The sequence below is a fragment of the Pinus tabuliformis genome, chromosome 9, assembly GCF_031772625.1.
Source record: "Pinus tabuliformis cultivar Carrire ecotype Pingquan chromosome 9, CPIR1, whole genome shotgun sequence".
Classification (NCBI taxonomy): Eukaryota; Viridiplantae; Streptophyta; class Pinopsida; order Pinales; family Pinaceae; genus Pinus; species Pinus tabuliformis.
In genome coordinates, this window is record NC_142307.1 from 319,447,698 (window position 1) to 319,474,803 (window position 27,106).

The 27,106-nt window shown below is 37.9% G+C and overlaps 2 pseudogenes across 1 annotated transcript; both read right to left on the reverse strand.

Moving 5' to 3' along the window:
* Positions 1–897: 897 nt before the first annotated feature.
* Positions 898–7,644, reverse strand: LOC149148510 (uncharacterized; annotated as a pseudogene).
* Positions 7,645–18,239: 10,595 nt separating this feature from the next.
* LOC149148511 (early light-induced protein, chloroplastic-like) lies at positions 18,240–19,697 on the reverse strand (annotated as a pseudogene). Its single transcript, XR_016262299.1, has 3 exons — positions 19,416–19,697; positions 18,798–18,875; positions 18,240–18,708 (listed from the first exon to the last, which is right to left on the reverse strand). The product of XR_016262299.1 is annotated as an early light-induced protein, chloroplastic-like (transcript).
* Positions 19,698–27,106: the final 7,409 nt, after the last annotated feature.

Here is a 27,106-nt window from a genome sequence, read left to right on the forward strand (position 1 = left end):
CTCTGTCAAGAGGAAGATGCTCTTTAGCATAATCTTTTGTGAAGATCCCTCTATGTGAGGAAGACTTATTTTTATCAGTTAGTTTATCGTTTATAAATATAAGTTTTTTTTCGTGTTGCTGTTACACCGTAAGTCAAAAATAGGCTTGACGTCAAAAATCACCGTTGCTGTTACACCAAAAGTCAAAAATAGTGTTCACATAAAATCACCGTTGTTGTTACACCAAAAGTAGTGTTGACGTCAAATCACCGTTGTTGTTACACCGTAAGTCGAAAAATACTTCATTAAAGCAGAGTATTATTTTGATCATTTTTTGATCCTGTGGCAAAGTAGAGTATTATTTTATGCTCTGTTCTTGTGTTTTTGAATTATCAGAAATCCAGAAAACAGAGTATTACTCTCTGTTCATAATTTTTTTGTTGTTTCGTAATTTATCAGAAAATTCCCAATAGTGGTAACAGAGGATTTTTCCATTGTATTTTGTTTGGAATAACCAGAAATTCCCGACAGTGCGCCTCCAATCAAATAACATGTTGCAAAACTGTCATTTCCAAAGCCCATGCTTTGTTAAAAAAGAATTTGGAAGTGCGTCTGAGCAGCCCCACCAAGTGTTGTCGCTTTCCAAGTGCCAACAAATTTTTATCTGATGTTGGTGTCAGTTAGGGCTGTCGGCATCGATCTCCTTCTAAATATTCATTATGCATAATGATATCTTCTGGAATCCACCTCAACACAATAACAATAGGTTTTTCATTTGAATTTATCATCAAATGATCCACAGCCCACGTTGTGTTGTTCAATTCCTCTAATTCCTTCATCGTATTTAGAAAACCTTAAAACATTTTCTCCAATGTGTAAATGAACAACGTACATTGTATGCATAAGGAGAGCATTGTATTATTCCCAACATTTTGTATTATTTTTTTTCAGAGAATTTTCAGCTTCGTGGGGAACAACAATGAGTAGCCTCTTCTTCTTAGACTTGGCAAACTTCTTCAAATACTTGGGATTTGTGATCTTCTGCAACATCATTCAGGACTTCAATTCATTTTTCTTTTTCCACTTCCCAAGCTCCCTTTCTGGACTCATCGTCTCCTTGTAAGCCTTTTTAATTTCCTTGGCCTTCGACCTCTCTTTGAAAGTGGTGTGTTTGTGACTCACCTTGAGAGATGAAGTGCGGGTGGCCTACTTCCATTTGCAGCCTAAGACCTTTCCCGTGATGACATCATCATAGGAGAGTTTCCATAGACATGCTTATCTTGGCTTTCTACTGCAACGACCAATCACTTTTCTGAAAATTTCTCGATCTCCATGGGGATTTCATTATCAATTGAGAATTTCCGCTTATTCTGCTCGCCCCTTAGGCATTTGTCTACACTTCTGAAAACTTTCATTAATCTAGATAAATTTAGCAATTATATTTGACGCATTAATTCTTCTTAGATAATACATAATATTCCTTGGATAATGCAGCATAATATCAAACCGTATATAACGCCAACGTGCCAAGGTGTAATATAGGGCATATAATCCTTCACTATTTCAACATTCAAAGACAAAGTATAGATGGATATATCATTCATGCCAACATTGATGCAGATATGATCATTGAAGAGCCTCCTCATGGATAAACTACAAAGTCTGACGATCTATATCATATAATTGAACACTTTGCCTTAAGTCATCGTTGTCTAGACCATAATATGAGAGTAGGTTGGCTTACATATATACCAATATATAACGCCATATATATATATATATATATATATATATATATATATATATATATATATATATATATATATATATAATGTCCATTGTAATATATATCACATTTTAATATTGATGCAAGGAAATAATCCCATGGATATCAGTGTTTTTGTGTCGTTCATATAATGTTGATGTTGTTACCAATGCACGCAACAAAAAATATTTAAGGCCCCATTCATAGTCATGTATGGAAGGCACAAACACAGTGGACTAAATGCAGACACGAGATATTAATGCTACCATATTATATCCACTGTAATATGATATGGCTACAAAATATGTGATGTTTTTATGTTGTTTATGAATATTGTCGATGTTTTTCCAATGCATTGAAAGATGACACCATAGTGAATCTAGAAATTATCATAAGACTTTGAAAACATTATTAGCAGTCTCACTAGTCTGATATTTGTAACCCTAGATATTTGTAGGTCAATGCACATAATTGTATACATTGAGTTTGAGACTAATTATGAGCTTCCTTCTTGGGTCTTACTGCAGGCACCCAAGGATCAAGCGTAATCTTTTAAATCATCCTATATGTCTACCGAGCACATGAAATAACTCCGCTCTCAAAATACAAATCAAACTTTTATTAAATCAACTGGCTTACAGGTGTGAAACAACACCTGTAAGACTGCCTCTGTAGAACAAGATTTGCCTCCATTCATTACATGAGGAATAAATATAACAAACACACATTTAGGGAAGTTGAACAGACTGCTTGAAATAGGGAACATAATCTTAAACTAGGTTTCAGTTTGAACTGTTACTCTATTAAGCTAGTTCTACATTAATCTCAACACTCCCACTTAATGGAGAAATGGATTCACAGATATGCCTAACACTTCCCTAAACAATTCAAATTTTATTCTACCAAAAGGTTTGGTAAAAATATCAGCAACATTGTCACAACTATTATAATACTCAATATGGATTTCTTTTGACTGAACTTTCTCCCTCACAAATTGAATGTGTATCGATATGCTTGTTTTCTTATGGAATACTGGGTTATTTTCAAGTGTGATGGAGCTAGTTGTTGCACTTGATCACAGTTGAAACCTTCTATTCTTCTCCATCATCAAGGAGAAGTCTCCTCAACCAATTTTCTTCACATGTCGCTGCACACATAGCTTGATATTCAACTTCTGCAGAAGACAAGGATATTGTGTTCTGCTTTTTGCTGCTCCGTGTAATGATCTCAGATCCAATGCTGAATGCATAGCATGTTATGGATCGTCTGTCATCTACATTTCCAGCCCAATCAGAGTCTAAAAAACCTGCAAATCTAACATCACACGAATCAGTATAAACAATACCAAAATCTAAGGTTCCCCGGAGATACCTTGAAACACCTTTCACTGCAACCCAATGGCTCTCAAGGGGATTTGATGGAAATTGGCTCAATGCACTAACTGCATAAGCCAAATCAGGCCTAGTCGTAGTCAAGTAGATTAGACTCCCAGCCAACTGTCTATACAATGTTGCATCTGCCTCCTTAGATCCATCATCATTCTGAAGTTTTATATTCTGTTGAAAAGGTACTACTGCAACTTTGCACTTATCCATTCTGAACTTTTCCAGTAAGCTCCCGACATACTTACTCTGTGATAGAAAAGTTTGTCCAGAATCCCTCCAGACATCCAAACCCAAACAATAATGTATCTCTCCAAGGTCTTTCATCTCAAAGACTTGTGACATCTGCTCCTTGATTTCTTTAATGAGATTATCAACATTCCCGATAATGATTAGATCATCTACATATAAAGAATTCAAAACAATCCTTCCCTGTTTATAAAACACGGTATAAAGATTAGGGTCATTCTTTCTTCTTTTATAACCATGCAATAAGAAAGATGAATCAATTTTGTCATATCGTGACCTGGGTGCCTATTTCAGTCAATACAGTGCTTTCCTCAACCTGTAAAACTAAATGTTCTTCACCCTGTTTGACAAACCCCTCAGGTTTCACTAAGTAGAATTCTTCTTTTAAGTCCGCATTTAAAAATGCAGATTTAACATCTAGCTATTGAATCATCCAATGGCATTTGGTAGCTAAAGCAATTATCATTCTGATTGTGTTAAGTTTAGCTACAGGGACAAATGTTTCCTCATAATCTATGCCTTCTTGCTGTGAATACCCCTTTGCAATTAGCCTAGCTTTATACTTATCTACGCTCCCATCTGCTTTAAATTTAGGCTTATACATCCATTTGCATCCTAGGAGTTGTTTTCCTTTAAGTAGTTTAACTAAATCCCAAGTTTTGTTTTGGAGAATTGATTCAATTCCTCTTCCATAGCATCCCTCTAGTGATTATATTGACTGGCTTCTTTATAACTAGAGGGTTCAACAATTCATCATACTAATTATAAAATAATTTTCCCTATATCTTGGTGGCAACTGAGCTTTCCTACCTGATCTCCTGAGTGGTGGGGTAGCTTGAAACCTTTCCTAATCATCATTTTCTAGACTTGGCTTGACAACTACATCATCTTATTTCCCTTCCTACTGCTACTACTACTGCTGCATCTGATCATTGTTGTCACCTAATTCATCACTTCCTTATTCCACCAACAAGGGCACGTGCCATTCCTCATTAGCACTCTCATGGCTTCCATCATTAACCTGCTCATGAAACACTACATCTCTACTCACAAAAAAATTATGAGTAGAGGGATTAAACAGTTTGTAAGCCTTAAATTCTGTACAATACCCAATAGTAATACATTTGATGGCCTTTGAATCCAGTTTCTTTCTATCTTCCTTTGGAACATGGGCAAAGGCTTTATTGCCATAAACTCTGAAATGCTTAACTATGGGCTTATAACCAAATAAAGGTTCAAAAGGAGTTTTAAAATCTAAACTTCTTTTTGGACTCCTATTCTTTAGATATATTGTAGTATTAATTGCTTTAGTCCAAAAACCATTAGAAATATTCTTACCTTTTAACATACTGCGAGCACACTCCACAAGGGTTTTGTTCTTCCTCTCTGCAACCCTATTTTGTTGAGGAGTGTGGGGTACTGTAAACTGTTGTTGTATCCCATTATCTTTGTAGTATTTGAGTACACAAGCTTTCTTGTACTCTCCCCCTTGATCCGAGTGGAGAATCCTGATGCTTTTACATGTCTGCTTTTCAACCATACTTCTGAACTCCTTGAAGTATTCAAAAGTGTTGCTCTTCTTCCCAAGGGAATACACCCAAGTAAATCTAGTACAATCATCAATAAATAGTAAAGCATTGTATGCACCGCCTGACAATCTTGTCTACATAGGCCCGCATAGATTTGTGTGTACCAACTCGAGTATACCTCTCTTCCTTCTATCAGGATTCACAGGAAATTCATCTCTGTGAAACTTTCCCAGTGCACATGCATCACAATCAATATGAGCAGATTTTAAAACAAGAAGACGTTTGACCATACCTTTTTTCTTTAAAAGAAACAGATCATTGAAGTTAATATGGCTAAACCTTTGATAGCATAAGTCCACTGTAGCCATGGGAGATGATGTCAACGCCTGATATGGTGTGCTTTTGACATTTAGCTTGTACAATCCTCCCACACGAATACCTAATGCAATAGGCTTCATACAATTCAACAGGTCTTTAGTCACACAATATGATTTATAAAACTCTACCTTGGGATTCTGATCAGTTATAATAGAAACATATATCAGATTCTTTTTGATCTCAGGTACATACATCACATTATGGATATGTCTAATATTTCCATCAGGAAAAACAACAGGAATATTACCATAACCTTTGATTTGGTACCCTCTATCATCGGCAAGATAGATGTTTGCTCCACTGTTGTTTCTTTGAAGTCTTCAAACCACTGTCTGTTCCCTGTCATGTAGATGGATGCACCTGAGTTGACAAATAGGGTATCTACTTCATCCTCCTTAGCCGAAAGCACAAAGTCAAATATGAACAGTCTGATGTTCTCATTCAGTTCCTCATCAGCAAAATGACATGCATGTTGCTTATGTCCCTTCTGACCTTCATCAAACTTGTTTTTCATGCAATATCTAGATATATGGTAGGTTCTACCACAATAAAAACATTTGGTTGCGGAGTCATTTCTATTGAAAGACGTACTTTGAGGTGGGGGAATCTTTCTCTGTGGGGTTGCACTTCTCTTCTGCACTGCATTTGGCTTTCCTCTGAAGGGCTTCTTCTTCGACATTAAGGCCAGATCTGAACTCTAAGATTTATGATTTAGTCACCTTTCCTCCTCTTGCATGAGGATCCCTATCAATTCTTCAAACACGGGGGATTTTTCTCTTGCATTCAATCCAGTTATGAACATCTGATACTCGGTAGTCATACCATTCATGGTAATCGAGACCAAATCGGTATCTGACACAGCTTCAGCGATGTCAACCAACTTATTCTTGAGCTCCTTGATCCGCAAAATGAATGCTATAAGTATCTCATTCTCCTCCATCTTGATGGAGAGAATATTTCTCTTCATGAACAACAATCGATTGGTGTTCTTGACCTCATAGAGATCCTTGAGCGTCTTCCAGATCTCTGGTGTAGTCTTGTAATCTTGGATATGGGGAATAATGCAATCTTTGACTGACAATTTTAGGAGAATTCTCACCTTAGTCTCCCGCTTGTCCTAGTCTTAGATTGTTGTTGTTGTTCCTCTTGCAATGAGGTTTGGCTTCACCTCATCATTATTCACAATCATCCATGCATTGTGTCGCTCATGTAGGGTTTGTAGCTTGAATTTCCAACCAAACTAATTGGATCCATCCAACTTTTTGTTTTCATTGGGTAAGCTTCTGTTAATTGATTATTTGTTTTAAATGAATAAAAAAACTTTCAACAACAAGAATTAAAAAAACAACCCCGGATCTTCTAAAAAAACTACCAAATGCCTGATCCAAAATAAAAACTGAACCCAAATCCTCCAAATACTTGAAAGGATCACTTCAATTTCTTCCTTTTAAAAAAAAATTTAACCACCCCCTTTATCAAATGAAGAACCCCTCCTCTTCGTTAATTAAAGAATTAAAAAACTTGAATTCTTTAATAAAAAAACTTGAATAAAGAGCCCCATAACAAAATTCAAATTCCTTTCACATTCCATCTGGTCCACCAAAAAGGAATTAACAAAAAAAAAATGTGAAATCCATAACCATATCCGTTGTGAAAACATTTAGGGTTGGGCTAAAACAATAGAATCGGGAAGATAAATGGAACCCAAGTGAGACAAATTAAAATCTAATCAAAACTAATCAGTGCAATGATGTTTGAGAGATAAAGCTGTAACTGCAGATCTGCTAGACAAGAGAAGAAGGATTAAAAAAATGAATAATGCCGATAGATTATCCCCCAATGCATAGGCATAACTAAATTCAATGCAGAGTAGTGACGCAGAATGAGAGAATCCAAATGGTTTGGGACTCCGAGGTTTACAAAGCTCTGCCTGGGTAGGGCGATTTCTTCTTCTCCGCTCATGCCGAGGATTGAAGTGAAATCTACCTCCATGGATTTCACGCAAGCAGCTTCTCTCCGATTTCTTCTCTGCTACCGCCGGTCTCCTACCCTACTCCTTGGAAGTCATGCAGCCTGCAACCTCCTCCTCAATCGACAGTTTGTGCATGCAATCCAAAGAACTGGATTCAACTCCTGTTCGCAGAGATCTCCTCCACGACGATCCGACAGCAAATCACCTCACGTAGCAGCAATTTTCCATAACTAGATCTCCAACTCTCTTAAATGACCATTGGATTTCCTTGTCTACACGGATCCTTAGTCGATCGGTGTAGTGACACAATTTATTTGCAGTGTCTCCTCTCAATCAGAGCGGCATGCAACGTTGATTCAACTCACACGCTGCACAGATTGTACAGCTCATCCACGGCCAGCGATCACCTCAGCGGCATCAACCACGCAGCCATTTCACCTTTCAAGGTCGACACAATTTTCCAATGTGTACTCGTGCCCTTCTTAAGACAAAAATTTGCATAAGGGAAGAAGTGAAATCGGTGCTATTTTCTTGCCAAGTTCCATGCTGATCTCGCCTCAAACGTGTCGATCTCTCTCTCCACTCAGGGTATAGGCGTCCTACCTATAGCTCTGATACCATGTCAAAATACAAATCAAACTTTTATTAAATCAACTGAGAAACTTACAAGTGTGAAACACCACCTATAAGACTGCCTCTGCAGAATACGCTCTGCCTCCATTCATTACATGAGGAATATATATAACAAACACACTTTTAGGGAAGTTGAACAGACTCCTAGAAAACGGGGAACAAAATCCTAAACTAAGTTTTGGTTTAAATTGTTACTCTTTTAAGCCAGTTCTACATTAATCTCAACATATATAACACTATATATATATATATATATATATATATATATATATATATATAAAATCCATTCTAGTATATATCGCATTTAATATTGACGCAAGCCAATCATCCCATGAATATCAATGTTTTTGTGTAGTCCATATAATGTTGATGTTGTTACCAATGCATGTAGCAAAAAATATTTAAGGCTCCACTCATAGTCATGTATGCAAGGCACAAACACATTGGACTAAATGTTGAAAGGAGATATGAATGTTGCCAGATTATATCCACTGTAATTGATATCGCTACAAAATATGTAATGCTTTTCTGCTATTTATGAATGTTGTCGGTGTTTTTCCATTGCATTGAAAGATAACACCATAGTGAACCTGCAAATTATTAGAATATTTTGAATTCAGAGTTATCAATGAAAACTTTATTAGTTGGCCCACTGGTCTGATGTTTGTAACCCTAGATATCTATACCTCAATGCACATCACTGTATACATTCAGTTTGTGACTAATTATGAGCTTCCTTGTTCGGTCTTGCTGCGGGCACCCGGGGATCAAGCATAATCTTTCAAATCATCCTATATGTCTACCGAGCACATGAAATAACTCCGCTCTTTGATAGATAAACTATAATAAGCCTGCTTCAACACCACTGTGTAGCTCCTCTGGGTTTGCAGGTCTATGTGAATGTTGCCAATGTAATAATTTATTCCTCAACTATGCATAATTTGTAAAAGTTCAGATCCGTTACTCCATGTCTCAAGGCATTTCAGAATCAATAAATTGTAACGCATGTCACTGACATACCATTCATGCTAGTCAACTGACATCCTAGATATTGTAATTCATTGATTATGAAACGTTCTTTATTCAGGTAATGTTCCATTCAATGGCCCTTTGATTTAATTTCCTTAAATTGTTTCTTCAAGTCGTATTCCATAGATTCACACATCTCTATTGATTGACTAGTACTGACCGCATATCAATTGTTTGGTATAACGTTCCAGTGTCCAGATTTTGTAACACTTAATCCTTCATTTCAATGTGCGTAACAATAACTACTGATCAATTCTCATCATTGTGTAATGATTCCTATAATATCAATGTAAATTCTAGATGCAAAATCATTTCAACAATTTTGCTCACAAGGACATCAATTCATAGATTAATCTTACAACAAATATGTTCATTCACTTTACCAAAAGCCTCACATTTTCTACAAATACAACAAGATGTATGAAAACTATCTGATGGACCAACATCCAACCATTCATCAATACCATAACAGGAATAATGCACGTAAATTGCACAACTTTGACGTCTGTAAACTGGATTTGAAACATAATTTTCGCCTCCATTGCATATACAACAATCCAATGACTGAGGCACACTAGATACGATGGAACTGTTTTTCCCCAGATGAGCACTGCTTTTCTTTTCATGTATCACTCATAATTTTCTTTCCTATTTTTATGTCAAAATCTGAGCTCTTGTTTTCCTTGGAGTCCTTCAATGGATCCCTCAAAGGAAGCACAATATGGTTCTCTGTTGAAACCTATGTTACCAGAAACGTTACGATTGGTAGCGTTTCTGTGAAAAACAGCTCCAGAAACCATACGGGAAGGGAAACCATGTTTTATACGGGGGTTCTCGTTTTTATTGACAGGAAAATGGTTTTTGACGAAACTGATCGTTTCCCACAATGTTTTATGCAAAAACGTTTATCCGTTTTCCCTGCAACATTTTGGTTCTGTCTCTGTTTTTCCTCAATTGGTGTTAAATCCCATTTAAAAAAACAAAAGTTGCGGAGTTGATCCATTTCAAAAATAGCAGTTTCCAAGTTGAGTTCTGTGAGTCAGCGGCTGTGTGAGCGCGATTTAACCTGAGAGGAGCGTAGTGCCTGCCTGTAAAGTGAGGTGTGAGCACGATTTAAGCTAAGAGGAGTGTAGATTTGCCATTCAAAAGACACCGGTCAAGAACAGTTTGAGCAGAGAGGAGCGCATCGAACAGAGTCCATAGCATTCTGGATTTGTGAGAATTCCCAATTCACTGGTATGTTTTCATATTATTTCAATGAACCTAGGCTAGCAATTGATCTTTAAGATGCAACAAATTGTCATTTCGATTGCTCTCTTCCTGCATTGATAATGGATTTTTGTTGCTAACATTGAATATAGTTTGCACGGTTGTGTAGAACACTAACATGCTTATTGTGGGCTTGGCTGTTAAATGGTGTTCTTATTTTAGCTGTGGTTTTGATTTTTTGTTGAATTTAAAAAATATCGGTGTTCTTATTTTAGCTGTGGTTTCGATTTTTTTTGGTTGAATTTAAAGAATATCATACCATGAAATATGTTCATTTATTAAATGAGGGGCGAGATTTCTTGACAGAATAAACTGTAGTAGGTAACCGTAACATCTATTTTCAAACAAAGACAAAATGCCCCTGCTGAGAGCCTTTATATAACAGGTCTTGCATAGTACAAAATAATTCATTCAATGTATTTAAATCACACAATCTTTGGTTCATAAACAAATATGAGTAATTTTTATCGTCTACAACGAATTCACCATAGAATTCATGAAGGACTGCTTTAGTCAGTTCAACAATAGGTTTTTTAGATTCCAAAAGTTTTAGCTTATCAGGATTTTTCAATCTGGACCACTAGATTTGTAGATTGCCTTGGAATCCCCATGTAATTCTAAGTGATAAATCTAACCACTTTGTTTTTCTTATGGCCTTTTGTGTAGAAACCCGTGCATTCCAATAATAAACTATTACCAATATATCCTTTTTATGTTTACAGTCAAGATTGGTAATTGGACAGTCGATTGATTGAAATTTACCGAAGTAAGGGCCATCATTTATATGATCATACTTGGCTATACACCAAGTTTCCCAAGCACTTTCAAATTGCGGTTTCTCCTCTATTCTTTTCCTTTTATATTTTTCAGCTCCGTCATCTTTAATATCAACAGTTGAAATATTTTCTATGACAATATCAAATTTTTCTGTTCTTTTCCTTTTATATTTTTCAGCTCTGTCATCTTTAATATCAAGAGGAGAAATATTTTCTATGACAATATCAAATTTTTCTTTGGAAATATTGATTTTTATGATTAATGTTGTGTTTTATATTGTTAACATTTAATCTTGTTTTTTCTCTCTCCTCGTTTCTTATACACGAAACCTGCCAACTATGTTTCTCGTATCGTTCTCATTTCTCGTTCCGTTTCCCGTTTCCTGTTTCTGGTAACATAGGTTGAAACTCGAGCAAATTCATTCTCAAATTATTCCATCGACTTTTCAAAATTATCTTGATCAGAAAGTTGTGATTGGACTTCTCTTTTAATTATTCTCTTATTAAAGTCTTCAATCCATTCTTGATCGTCATCTTTCATCATTGTAGTAGCATTTTTCTTATGCACATCACTTCTTGTCATTACTCAACATCGAGACACATTTTCTGACATGCCATAGGATTCCTCAAGTCCTTAGGTATACATTATTGCAGAAATCGTCTTCCTTTTTCTTTGCACCATACGTTTATAAGTTAAGAATGACTCATTTTCTGAGTCATCTTCAGCCGAGAGACTTTCTCCACTTGGAAAATCACGCAAGAAACTAACTCTTGTATTTTCTTTGTTTTCCTGATGAATTTTAGTATTAGCTCAAAGTTAGCAGTATGAGATCCATCCAATAAACCCGATTCATCGTCTTTTGACCCACTTTTCAAATTAAAAATTTGTTAAACCTTTCTGTCCAAAGTGGAGTTATTTCATTGCTAGAGAAAGTGCATTGGATGTAATCTGATCCTCCTGTGAATACATTATTAGATTCCCATGGTAATTTCATTTGATGTAGTTTTTTTGAATGTGGATGGAATCTCTCCAGTAAGTCCTTCTGTGTACACTTGACTGTTGTGTTCCTTTGAAGACACTATCATCCTTGCCATGAGAGGCACATGGTATCCAAGAGAAATCTTTATTGCTCCCATTTTTAGGACAGTTGCTATGTAGAAGATGCTTCCATTATGGAAAATTGAGAGAAAATATAATTTGATTCATGACCAAAATCCCAATGCAGTTGCTTGCCATTCTTTATTTGAATTATAAATTATATTCACTACTAAATATTCATATATATGTGCTGCATTAAATATGTTACACTCATTCCTTTGACATATTGTGTAGGTATTGCAGGTTTGGATTTTGAAGTAAAAGAGAATCTGGAAACAAAACTTGCTCTTTAATGCCAACTTCCCAACCAAGGATGCTATAAAATGCATAATGTAGCAAGTTTGTCCTCATGATGTTGCCAATCTACCCCTGCGATGGTGCTACTCTTCTAATACTGACCGAAGGACCACTTTTCTTCCTAGAGAATCTCCCCCTGAAACTAAGATAGGTCACTAATTGTTCTTTATTGTTCCTCTTCCATACTTAGTTGGTCACTTTCTATTGCTTGCATTTTTTTAATTCAGAGTTTAGACTTCTTTGATTTGCTTCCATCATCTATTTAGGATTATTTAGGGTATCTGGCAACATGCAGTTATTGGATTTGTGTCCAAGGCTGTGACATAAATAACACCTTATTTGACCCAGGTATGGCTGAACTTGTGTGTGGCTTTTTGTGCCCCTTTTTGCATATAGTTTATATTCAACAAGTTTATGTCCAAATTCAGTAGACAAATAACAATGACCATGGAAATGATTTGTGTACCTGGTGAATGACTGTGTTCTTTATTTTCTTGCTTCAGGAAGTATTCTTGTTTGTTGCATCTTTTGTTGATTGGATCTGACATGCTTTCTCTTAAAATCTACTGATAAATAAATCTCAAACTTTGATTTATATATATTACAAAAAATATTCTAAAATATTCCCCCAACCATCTATATAATAATTATTAATAATTAAATTAAAATTCTAAAAATCCTATTCCAAATACTCAAGCTTATGATCATAATCAGAAAAACTTGTGTAAAGAACTGGAAACTAGAAACTATTCATATGTAGCCAAATAATATTTTGAGCTGAGAGTGTGCATGTCATCGAAGTGAATGGCCCAGGTAGTCGGTGTAAATGATTTTGTAGTGTTGCTTGAATATGTGTTGGAAATATTCGAGAGAGCTTTTAAACACAAAGGAACTTGCAATTTTGTTAATAGAACTTTCAACAGATAAACACCTCTCTAGAAGAGTTAGAAGCTTGAAATTTTCAATTTTCAACATGAATGCTCCAAGTTAACATAAAATCAATAAAGTTCACATCAATTTTATATTCTAGCTACTATTTTTTCTATGGGAGAAAAAAAGAAGAAGCTATTAACAGAAAAAGGATTACAGTAACATGTGATGCCCACACATAAATAACAACATCGTAGAGCACAACGAGTAGACATTAAGCACAATTTCTAAAGTATAAACCTCACAAAAACGTAGTTAATACACAGTGTAAACTGATATCCATACAAAAGGAAACATATGATATTTGATGAAACAAATGTCGATTTAGATACAAAAAATGTAATAAAAAATTGTAGTTCATAGTAGTAGATAAAATTCTCACACAAGCCCTGCAAAGTGTAACAAAAGAGTATAGAAGAAAATGTTTCCAAAGCTAATCCATCTAGACTAGTTGGCCATCTGAAAGCCAAAATTTTCCTTAACATAACAACTAAGCTCCTTGTATCTACTCTAAAAAGATGTGCCCCATTGTCATGGTGTGAGCTTTTTGGATAGCTGATCAACTTGATGGTCTTAATCCCTTAAAATGTGTTGGAAAAAAAGGAGTTGGAAATGGAGTTTTGCGCTCCATCTAGTACTGTAGATTAAGAGCTTGAATTCAATTTCTCTCAACAAGCCAATCAATAACACAGTTTGGATTACTAATTAATTGTGAAGATACAATATTTAAGGAGGCAACAACTTGCATTAGTTCTGAGTAGGAAACATTTTTAGCTTTTGCATTTGAAGCCAATTAAAAATTGTTTCAAATGCGATAAGAAAAGTTTTGTGGAAGCAAAAGAAGTACCCCCCTCCATGAGGGTCATCCTATGAGGTTCCATCAAGGAAAACCACCACACTATTAGAGAGTGGGCTGGATAGATAATAGAAGGGATGGGTCCTCTTAGGATCCAAAGGCCTAGAGTAATCCATAAGGAATCCTAAAATCTGAGACATAATACACGGGAGTTTGATGGATCACCCCTCAAAAGTGAGATGGTTACAAACCTTCAAGATACCACAAGCCCATCTTACTATCCTACCACTGCAAACATACATCTAGGAAAGAGAGGGGACCAAAATATAATATTTGGAGTGAAGGAAATAAAGCCTCCCATAGTGATCTTGAATATGCACACTCGAAAAATAGATGATCAACTCATTCAACATCTATATGGAATAAGTAACACATATTAGGACCATTGAGAACCCTTCGAATTAAGTTATCCCATGATAAGATACAGTTTTTTAGGGGGAGCCAAATGAAGCATCTCAATTTTGGCAGAATTGACCATTTTGAGATTTTCCTAGTCCACGAACTGACCATGGGCTGCAAGAAAGAGGTTGAGATTGAATGGTAGGCCTGTTTGATAGTGATATGGCCAGTGAGGGTGTTCCATCTCCAAACTAAGGAATCCTATTGATCCTTCAAGAATATACCATTTGACTCCAGGTGCTTGATGAATGATACCCATTTTGAGTCCAAAGGGTCCTCCAACCTTAAGGTCAAAGAGTGTTTCTAGCCACCAAGCGGTGGTATGAGGTAGGGGGACAAGGAGACATGACAAAGCTGAGAGATGCCCTACGCATTGAGACAAGAAATTAGTGCCTGTGATAAACAATCCTAAGAAGAACCACCTATAAAGAAGTCCTCTCTAAGAGTGGCCAACTACCCATTTCCAACTCTCCAAGAAATTCCTCTATGAATCCAGGGAAGGTCCTCTACCAAGCCTCTCAAGATATTCAAACCAACAATATATTTCGTTTGATTGAAAGGCCCCGAACACTCCTAGGATGACCTGTTATTAAGATACTTATCCACAATGGTGTGACACTAAATGCTCGAGTCTCTCATGGTCCTCTAGAATCTCTTCATGGCCAGAACAATTCCAAACAAACGTAAATTTTTGAATCCCCATCCCTAAAATTTTTTGGGCTGCGAAAGTAGATCCCATTTAGCCAAATGCATTCTCACCCATTGTTTCTTACAAGTCCAATGGAAATAAAACAAACTCTAACTGTTTTCTCTAAATGGAAGATTTTGCAAACTTAGATAGCGGAAACTAATAAGTTGGAAATAATTAATTCCTACTTGTCTATGGTTGTAAATCTCCATTTGAGGAGTTTGTTCCTACATAATAGGAATCAGCTAGAATATAGTTTCTCCTAGTTTAGTGTGTGGTTGAGAGAATCTCTCAACCACACTACTGTACGTCTAAGATAGAATTCCTATCTTGAGACTATTGATTGTATAAATATGTGTGTAATTTTCTTATTCAAATATAATAGAATATATTTGAGTGGTTGTGCTATTTTATCTTGGTATCAGAGCCCGTGATGGCTTGGCCCCTCGTGGGCTAGGCCTGTCCTGGGCTGAGGGAAATAAATGTGGATTTTATTAAAGAGTTTGATGAATAAAGTCTCTGTTTATTTGTCCATCAGTTTTTTCAAGTGATTGTGGAGTTTATTAAATTCATTATGTTGCGACCTAGAGCAGTGGATTATGGTGATTCAATCCGGATGGGCTCTGTGAGCGGATCATACTGTGATCAACACTGAATCCATGGTATCTTGGAGCATCATCGTGGTATCCATTGGTGACAGATCGTGGTGACCGTGCATTGTGGTTCCGCTGCTAGACATGATGCTTTCACGTAGTGGTTGAGGTCGAGTTGTCGTGTTGCAGAGTAAGTGTGGCGAAATCTCTCAGTCAACAATGGCAGTGTTTGTAGCTGTAGATTGACCCTAGAATCGAGCGATCTGGTGATATGTGGTATTGCGGATCTGGCGTCGATGCTGGTTGTTGCCTTCTTCGAATCTGGTGGACTGTCTGCGAGGCTGCCTAACCTGTGGAGGGTAGAACCAGATCATGGTGAAGCTGAATCATGGTGGAAAATCGGAGAATTGTGGTAGAGTTGGAGAGGCAGATCGACAGCCATGGTGTGTCTTACAGTCAGAGAGTGAGATCTGAGAAAAAGTTAGCAGATCGGTCGAGTCGGTGATGTATGCCAACCATGCGGCGAATAAGCAACACTTATTAGGACCATTGAGAACCCTTCGAATTAAGTTATCCCATGCTAAGATATGATTTTTAGGGAGAGCCAAATGAAGCATCTCAATTTTGGCAGAATTGACCATTTTGAGATTTTCCTAGTCCACGAACTGACCATGGGCTGCAAGAAAGAGGTTGAGATTGAATGGTAGGCCAGATTGATAATGATATGGCCAGTGAGGGTGTTTCATCTCCAAACTAAGGAATCCTATTGATCCTTCAAGAATATACCATTTGACTCCAGGTGCTTGATGAATGATACCCATTTTGAGTCCAAAGGGTCCTCCAACCCTAAGGTCAAATAGTGTTTCCAGCCACCAAGGGGTGGTATGAGGTAGGGGGACAAGGAGACATGACAAAGCTGAGAGATGCCCTACGCATTGAGACAAGCAATTAGTGCCTGTGATAAACAATCCTAAGAAGAACCACCTATAAAGAAGTCCTTTCTAAGAGTGACCAACTACCCATTTCCAAGTCTCCAAGAAATTCCTCTATGAATCTAGGGAAGGTCCTCTACCAAGCCTCTCAAGATATTCGAACCAACAATATATTTCGTTTGATTGAAAGGCCCCGAACACTCCTAAAATGACCTGTTATTAAGATACTTATCCACAATGGTGTGACACTAAATGCTCGAGTCTCTCATGGTCCTCTAGAATCTGTTCATGGCCAGAACAATTCCAAACAAACGTAAATTTTTGAATCCCCATCCCTAACAATTTTTGGGCTGCGAAAGTAGATCCCATTTAGCCAAATGCATTCTCACCCATTGTTTCTTACAAGTCCAATGGAAATAAAACAAACTCTAACTGTTTTTTCTAAATGGCAGATTTTGCAATCCTAGATAGTGGAAACTAATATATAGAAATGTTCTAAAAGATTGCTTTGACTAAGGTCATCATGCCACCTATAGAGAGCCACTTATAACACCAATTGCTAATTTGGTTTTCGACCTTTTTAATTAACCAAGACCCATCCTCCCACGAATAGAAATTGAACTTCAGATGATAATTGAGATAGTAAAATCCATGTTGATAGTTGAGATAGTAAAATCCATGTTCAACTGATACCATTTAGAAAGGGAAAATGGAAGCAATAAAAGTCTTGATCGAGTCTGAAATGTTATTAAAGAAAAAAAAAAAAACCTTTTGATGATTGATGTAGCATAATAGAAAACACAAAAAAAAATATGATGATTAAAGCTCTGCATTAAAAAACAGTGCCTTCCCAAAAGATTATCACGTCGTCCACAAAAAATAAATGTGAAAAAAACCGACTTACGGTTAACACCTTTAATAGAGAAAATTAGCTTGATATTTAGGTGCTAGTGACAAGGGGAAGCGAAGTACGTAACAACGCTATCAAGATTCGAAGATTTTATCAAGCGAAGTACGTAACAACGCTATGAAGATTCGAAGATTTTATTTTGATAGAAACCACATCTCATACAAACAAAATCATAACAAAATCATCGCTTTCGGAAAACTAATTAGATTATGACCAAAGTTTTTTGGCTATTGTGGGAGAACGGATATGCAGAGAAATTATTGCACGACTATGTGGTAAGGATGATTTGACCTCGCACCAATCCCCGTGGAATCATTAGAAGTGCACATCTAGTAGATGTTAATTTGTCATTGTCCACGAGGTTGAGGTTGAATTATTTGGTTGGGCGATTGATTTTCTTTCTCGGTAAATTTATCAATAATGGAATTGCTGCTTTTTCACAGGCTTCTTCCTGTAACAATATTCAAGAAATACATTACAAAATAGTGTAGTACTCCTAGGAGTATACTTAATAATGCAAAGATAGAAACCGTCTTATATTTTAATGAAGTAAAGATTTAATCAAAGACAGAGATAACCCTCAACTATGATACTATTCGCCCAAAAAATTGTTACAGTGTTTGCCTTGAAAGCAGAGCAAATACAACTTGGGTATGACTACATCATACACTGAAGGAAGTCTGAGGTGATGATGATCAAGAGATGAGAGGACCTCCTTTCAAGTATTCGGTTAAGGCCAAGGCAGTGAGGCCAATCATGGCAAAACACCCATTCCACATCTCCGCTCCAGCAGACATTATTGCTTGTGATTTGCTCTCTGTGGAGACTCCCTTGAACATGGGTATCAGAGAAGCAACTGACAGAAGAATCGCGCTTCCAAGAAACAGTGGAACTCCTCCGCTGGCGAGCTGAGAGAAGAGGTCCCTGCCACTAGCAATCTCCACCCCCAGAGCTGAGATGAATCCGAGCATTGCTAGTCTCCCATTTATGGTCTCTGGTGCAGGCCCACCGAAGGCAAAAACGTCCCCAAACTTGGTGCTAACCTGCATTAATGGAGCAATTTATTTCAGCGCATGATCACATGAATACTAGTTCGCTTATTGTATGAAAAAATGAGCTCCAACTAGCTTACCTTTTTAGGAGGGCGAGGAGAAAGTGGGATTGTAGACTGAGTGGAGGCCGTGCCAGATTCCTTTGGCTGCGGATCTGCCTGCAAATTTAATTGTCAACTCCATGACATACGGTACTGCTGTTCAGCATATGAGTAAATTCATCTTATACAGAAACAACAACGATATTGGGTACTTATTGTTAGAAATTTGCTATTGGAAACAGCAAATTCTTTTAACGTTAAAGCAGTTTCTAATCTTAATGTGACCCGATCTAATCTTAAAGCATTTAGATCTTATCTTAAAGCAGTTTCTAATCTAAAGCATTAGATCTTAAGCGTTGAATTGGTATATGATGGACGTACCAGATTAGAGTTAAATAATATATAAAGGATTGGGTCCTCTCTCTCCCACACAAGAGTTGTATTCTTCTCCATCAAGAAACACATAAATGAAGTGAGGGCAAGAGGAGAGAAACCGAATTCTGAGAAGAAGACAGAAGACAAAAGATGGCAGCCATTACATCTTCCGCTGTTAGTCAAGGTATGTCATCTTAAACAACATATTAATTTCTGAATATGAAATATTTGGTATTGATGATCTTTGGGCTGTTAGTAGCTATATTTTACACTTATAGTTACCTCTGCCATACACTTCACTCGAAGGCCCTGGAGACTGCCATAACGGTATTTCTGGTTTCACAAAAACCTGTTAACCTCTCCGCTGGCCTCCATCGTTGGAGGGTTGTTCCCTTCATGGCCATCAATGATGCGTTCACAGCGGCCATTGCAGTATAATAATAAATGAATGTTTGGTATGAGAACAAATCCAATTTATATGAATACTCCGGCAACAGCGAGACAATGAATGGATGAAGTAACTAATTAATATAGAATCGATGAAGTAATTAATAATGGGGTTGAGGTTGCAAGGCTGTTTGTTGTGATACCTATATATAATGGGGTCGGGGTTGCGGGGCTGTTTGTTGAAGCTGCAGGGCTGTAATGGAGTGAGGCTATCAGGAAAATTCTGGATGAATTAATTGAACGGCAACCCTCGCACCAAGTCGAGGTTTCTGTTCGTCAGAATATGTTTCCACGTGGTTGGATACACGTATAGAGTCGTAGATCCACGAATGACCGCATTGGGACGATGATAATTGGGAGCCAGATGACAAAGGTGATATTTGCGTTTGCGTTACAGAGATCAGTTCTACGACCTTCCAGAATCAAGGAACAAATGGGATCAGTTTTATGCACTAGTTTCAAACATAATATTAATATCCTAATCACCGTACTCAATGCAAAATGAGACGAAGAAAGATTTTATAATTCTAAACACTTTCACAAAATGGTTATCTATATTTATAAAAATTAAAAAAAATTAACACAAGTTTAAAATTTAAGTTTGATATAAAATGCATATTAATAAAGCATCATTATTTATATGTCATTAGATAAAATGTTAATTATATATTTTTAGATTTTAAAAATATTTGAAGATTCCACTAATATATCAAAATTGTTAAATTTATAAATTATTTAGAAATGTAAATGATATTAATTTTCAAAATGATTTGGTTTTAAATGTTCAGATTTTTAGAAACTAATTACTATTTATGCAATAATATATTTCTATTGTTTTTAAATTTTATTAATATTATTTTATAAATTTGTTCTATTATACAAATTATTAAGGGGTAATTTAAAATAATTTTTTAATTTTAATTTCTCATATATCTATAGATATAGATATGTTTAAGTAAAGAAAAGTTATATTATAAGAATAAAAAAAATATTTTGGTTTTTTTATAAGTTTTGTTTACAAAATTTTTGACAATTTTTTTATAAATTTTTTGACAGTTTCTTGAAGCATGATAATGTTTAGAGTTGTTTTATACATAATATTCCTCCATTTAAATATGGATTGGATTTTTAGATAGAAAAAGTCTATCATAATGTCTCCAACTAATGGAGTGCTATTATACCTTCATGTCTTATAATAGGCCTGGTCTTGCCTTGGAATGTTGGCTCAAGTTCACATGTGTGAGTTTAGGCAGATGCTATTAAGAGTTGTAGTGAAAGTACCTTACTCCCTAATAGTCTTGTGTCTTACCTCCAAGAATTGGTCTCTATACACTCACTCAAGTAGTTTCTTATGATAGCATAACTATATGTTTCCAAGGTTGGCATGCCAATTAGCATCAATATTAGTCCCAATTCTCAATAAAGTTGAGAAAGGCATATGTTCACTTGATTAAAGGGTGCAAAAAGTTAGTTTTGTATTTCAACAAGTCGAGGGGACTCTATTTGGAATAATATTGTTGAGTGAGGGCATCAGTGCCACTAAATGGTGGCATAAGATGTGGAAGATTAAAGTGTTGTTAAAAATAATTAATTTTTTTTGTTAGTTATAAAAATTAATTTCTTGACTTGAGACAAAATGTAGCTTAGTAGTAAGTACGGGCTAAGCTTATGATATTTTTGTAAATGTTTTGAATAGTCAAATTCACATTTATTCTTGTATTACTCTTTTACTCACATTATTTGGTTAGACATTGAGCACCAGTTAGGCTAGCTCATTTATGGGATGAAACTTATTTGTTAGAAATCATATTTCTATCTCACACCCCCCACTCTCCTTTTCTCTTTTTTCCCTATCCCTCTCTACATCTCTATCTGTCTATCTATCTCTCACTCCTTCTTCCTATCACTCTGCATTCTCTCTCTCTCTCTCTCTCTCTCTCTCTCTCTCTCTCTCTCTCTCTCCCTTTATCCTTCTCTAGATATCCATCCCTCACTCTGTATCTCACTCACTCCCTCCTACATCTCTAATTCTCTTCCCCCCATGTCATCTCACTATCTCTCACTCTTTCTCTCCCCCCCCTTCACTATCTTCCCCTCTCTCACTCTCTTTCTTTCTCTCCCCTCCCTCAACTCTCACTCATTGGCATAATCTCTCTCTCTCTCTCTCATAGACACACACGTTCACAACATCCCCCTCCAACTTTGTCTCTTTCTTCCTCCTAGTGTCAAACAAAAATATCTCCATTCCTCTCGCTTTTCCACCCTCTTTCATTATATCTCTCACTTTTTGACTCTCTTTCACTTTCTCACCTCACTCGCCAACTCATTCTTCCCTGCCACTCACTCTCTCTTTGTCTCTCTTCTCCCATTTTTCCTACTAGGAATCCTACGTGCATCTAGTGACTTGGTGTCTTTCACAAACCTAGCTTATCCATTTTTTTTTCATGGAAAAACCATGGTGATCATTTTCTTGTTAATTCCTCTTTTTCTTACACTAAGGAACATTAATAATTGGGAAAATAACACAAATAGTGATTTGACTTGTTTAATGCAAATATTCAACTTTGGCACTTGAATTATCTTAGGTGTAACAATGAGGTTTGGGTTATTTCTATGGTTTGATTCCCTACGTAATATCAATACCTTCCCATAAGGTTAATTCTATACATTCCCCTCTATGCTTATACATGTGATGCCTTGGAAAAGATTACAAGGCACACTTGGCTTCCATTGACATTCGTGTGTGAAGTACGGGGTTCGACATCCTCATAATGCATGTGGCCTACTTGTGATCTATTAGAGGTTTGGATTTTTGAATGGTCGAGATGGTTTCCTTGCATCAAATGGTGGAGATTTCCTCTTATAACCCTAACTCTCCTCACCATGTTTATCCCTCCCATTTCGTTCCTTGTCAAAATTTTCTGAAGCGTGTCATAAACTCACAACTCCGCCAAGGAAGGTCACTAGGTGTTGGCTGTGGTGTATCCCTTTTGGGGTTTAGTGATGCGTGGTGTTGGATACCTATACCAATAGGTTTCATATTTCATGATTGGCAAGTGAAAGTCCAAATATGCTCTGCTTTGAGTTCACAAAGATCCCATATTTCCTAGAGAACAAGAAGGTGTGTAAAGTGTTTCAATGTTGATGACCTTATTTTCAAATTTTGATGGATGATCCAACAGTTTAATCTGGATCATGCCATGTGTTCAATTTTATGCTATAGAATAGAGAAAGAAGTCTGTCCAAACAGCTGAATCTTGGCAGACAACTAGTTTAGGTAGAGAAGAAAAGGCTCCCAACAGCCTAATCTGGGACCTTGGAAGAGATAAGGGTAGAAGTAGATAGAGAAAGCAAAAGAAAAAGCCAAAGAAAAGAAAAGGCAAGTAAGGGTCTGCAAGTCCAAGTGCACCCTCCAAGAAGAAATAAAAATGCTAGGTAAGTAGCTGGGTAGGTAGATGGGGTTGCAGAAAGGTTATCCCCATCATTGCAAGAACGGTGATGGTGGGCATCAAAGCAAAAGATTACAGCAGGAAGCATGACTAATTTCCCTCATTCCCCTCCAATTTCATTTCTAACATTCCCCCATCAGCCTAGATTCATGGAAAAGACTAAGGTTTCATGGTGGTTCTTAACCTTTAAGAAGCCACATTTCTTGTCTAAAGATCTTTTCATTTTGATCTACTCTTAAAACCAAGTTTGTTTCATATAAACTTAATGGTTTCTCCCTCCACTTACCCCCTCCTCCATACTAACACTAACCCTACTATATAAATCCCTTATATCACCTTTTTCCCTAATATTACTAACACCAAGGTGTATAAATCCCAAAATCTTATAAATACCCCCCCCTTGGCATTATAGCCAATAAAGTCTCGAGTCAGGAATCAAATGACACCAGGTCATGTTGATGAACCTATGCCAACTACCCCTTCCCCTTCATGAGCTGATTCCTCTATTTTTACCCCTTTTGCACATAAAAAACCCCTAAAGGGCTTAAATTCCACCTTTACCCGCTTCAAAGGGCAAAAAACATGAAAAAACCCACTTTCCGCCGTATAACCAAGGTTAAGCGCATGCAAATCGTTTTTTCGAAATACATTGAAAACCCGTTCAAAACATGTTTTATTGCCTCCGCCCGCTTCCGTATACACTGCCCATGTCACCTCCCCGATGACCGTTGGATTAGGCCCTCCAGATCCGACGGCCCTGATCGCATCGGAGTCCTTCCGACGTCCGACAGTTATGCGTACTATCCCCCTGTCATATCAGCCATCCGACCACCGTCCGATCAACCTCCGTAGATCTAACGATCACCATGACGTCGGAGCCCATCCGATGCCCGAAACTTATCTCCCGACGTCCGTATTTTGAGGACGTCACTCCGCTGCCACGCGCCCTCACCACAATGTGTCGGAGGTACAACCAACGGATACCGCCCCCGTACAGGAAACGGTGCGATACAAAACCACTGTCGGTTTCCGGGTTCCCCATCCCGCCTGCTCACGTCATCGCCGTGTCATCAACATGTCATCGCTCCGTCACCCAGGTACGCTGTCCCGTCAGTCTCTTGCCCTGCCATTGGTCCACCTGTCCTGCCATCTCACTACCCCTGTGGACCAACCAGACCCCGCCACGTCACCCGATGACGTCAGCATGACGTCATCCGACCTTGACCCCACCAATGACGTCATGCTGACGTCAGCATGGATTCGCGCCAAAAGTACCAAAAGGTCTATTTTAGCCAAAAATTCGTGTTTTTTACCATTTTTGTGCATTCGTCGTTGTTGTGTTCTGCATGCAAAACTACGTTTAAACCTACACCAGCCGCGGAAAAGAGTTTCCTGACCACCGGAACGTCAATTTCCTCAGCGCCAACAAGCTCTGACCGACCCAAATCTATAGGTATTCCTCATTTGAGCTCTGAAACTCCATTTTCACTGCATTTCGCATGTCAATGAGTAACAGACCTTAAGACTCCAAATTCACCGTTAAATACCATCAAGTTGACATTTAAATTGAACCAGAGCCGTCACTAAGCTACTGTCAAGCCAATTGTAGGCAATTCGAAAGAAAACTGTCACTGGTTCGCGCAATCGTGAACCCGTCACCTGCAGGAGACAAATACACCGCAAAAGAGTATCCTCTGAACATTTCCGCCACCCACCTAATCACACAGAGGCAGTATTTCAACTGCTGCAGCCTTACTTCCACCTTTCACTTGCAAAACCAACATTCTCTGCAAAGAAACCTTGTTGGTGTTACTCTGCATAGTAACACAGTCCTTGAGCAAGCAGAAATCCTAAAGAAGAGCCATGGACCCCCCTGTAGCTCCTATAGCCCTCAATGTGGCTCCCCTGAATGTCCCTAATAGAACATTGGACACCAGAGCATTAGCAGACTTGGACTACAAGATATCAGAGGAGATGTTGAGCAGAAGCAGGTTCCATTTGCAAATCCTAAATGAAATAAAGATCAAACATGAGAGGGGGACAGACATCCTGGGAATTTGGGATTCATTCCTCCCAATATTCAAGCTTCCTCAGGTTAATCAATTCCCTGAGCTTGTACACTTAGTTGCTGACCACTATGATGCATCCCAGAGGGCAGTGCTGGACTCTTCAGGCTCAATTCTGTTCCTCATTACCCCTGAAGCCATCAGGGAGATGTTGCAGTTCCAGACAGATCAAAAGTTGGTCCCTCTGTCATTAGCTGATTTAATAGTACAGGGAGCCAGAACCACAGAGGCCCAAATTACTAAGATCAACCAGCTGTTCATCAAGGCTGACACTCTACAAATTCCTCCTATCAACTGTGTTTACCTCAACCAATTGGGCCTAGACCTGGTTGACATGATCAGTCCCATCCTGGGATATGATTCAATAGAACATGTGGATGAAACAGTTATACAAATGATGCTTATGTTTTCCCCAGGAAAGAAGCCAATCCACTATGATTATGCCACATACATATCAGATAAGATGCATGATCAATTGATGAATTTATCAAGAGAAAGGGTATTTAGATACACCTCGTACCTATATCATCTGCTCCTATACTTCCAGCATGATAAGTTCTCCTTCCCAAAGAAGAGAGTAGATGCACAGGGCAATCTGAGATCAGTAGTGTATTGGACATCCGTTTTTCACATAGTAAGATGTTCTCCATACACCTACTGCGAGTTTATTGATCTTTTCATCCATCCAGCCTTGGCTCTACTGTTGGGTTCACCTCCTCCCAGATTGACAGATGAAATGCAAAGACTCCTGCATTTATCAAAAGCATACAGTATTGGGGATTGGTATTTCTACCAACACCACACCGTTATCAGACTATATGGGTGTGAGTTGCCCCCATTTAAACTACCTAAATTTGTGCCTATGAGGCTACTTGCCTTGGAATACTTCAGGCAGTTTGGTTATGTGGATATGCTCCACTTTTCAGGAAAAGGTAAGAAGGCACAGTTAAAATTCAGAAATCAACTTGGCCATTTCCTTCTCAATGAAAGGGATGAAGGGTGGAGAGAGGCAGATAGAACGCTTGCGGGCCTTGGTCTCAAATACAGCTTCATATGGAAACCCTATGACCCCAACAACTTCATTACAATGAGGAGGCTCAAATACAAATTATCTGCCTATGGTCATTATAGCCTTCCTCACTTAGAAAAATATGCCAACCAAAGCAAGTGGAGAAGAGGAACTTTAGAAGAAAATGTGACCCAAGAAGAGCTTAATCAAAGAGCTCTAAGAAACCTTAAGAAGTTGGCTGACCTTGAGTTTTATTCACAGGTCCCTTCACTGCCAGGCACACAAATTGGAGCAGCAGCGTCTTCTTCAACTGCCCAACATCAAGCTACAAGAACTGGTGAAAACATCTCAGAAAAGGGCAAAGGCAAAGAGATGGAGCAGGAGCAGCAACAAAAACAACAGCAGCAAGCAGAAGGGCTGCAGCAAGGGCAGCAAGAAGAACCAGAACAGCAAGAGCAACAACATCAAGAAGAACAAAGGCAGGAGCAGTCTGCCCAGCAAAAGGAAACAGTGGAGACTCCTCAGACCACTGAAAAAACGGGGCCTACAAGACAAGACACTACCTTTGATGCCTCGGTCCTCCAAACCCCTCAAAAGGAGGATACATTTGTCTTTAGAAAAAGAGACAGAGAGACTCCCCTGACATCCTCTATAGACCAGGGAGAGAAAAGGCATAGACTCAATGATTTTCCAGAGGAAGATATAGCAATAAGAGAAGCATTGGGCATGGGCCCACCCAGCAGAGAAACTTCAGCAAGTTCCTTCCAGCAGGAACAAGACAGGACCATGGGAGGGGAGGTCAGCTCCTCCAGCCAGCAGAAAGAGGGACAAGTAAGCATCAAGCAGCAGTTTATAGACATCAAGAGGAGGAGTGACCCTATCAAGGTACAATTGTACAATCACCTGCTAAACATGGCTCCTTCCAATCAGCAGAGACTTATGTCTGCTTTTGATGTAAGTGAAGGCAAATTGACAATGAGTCACTTTATGCCTACAACACTC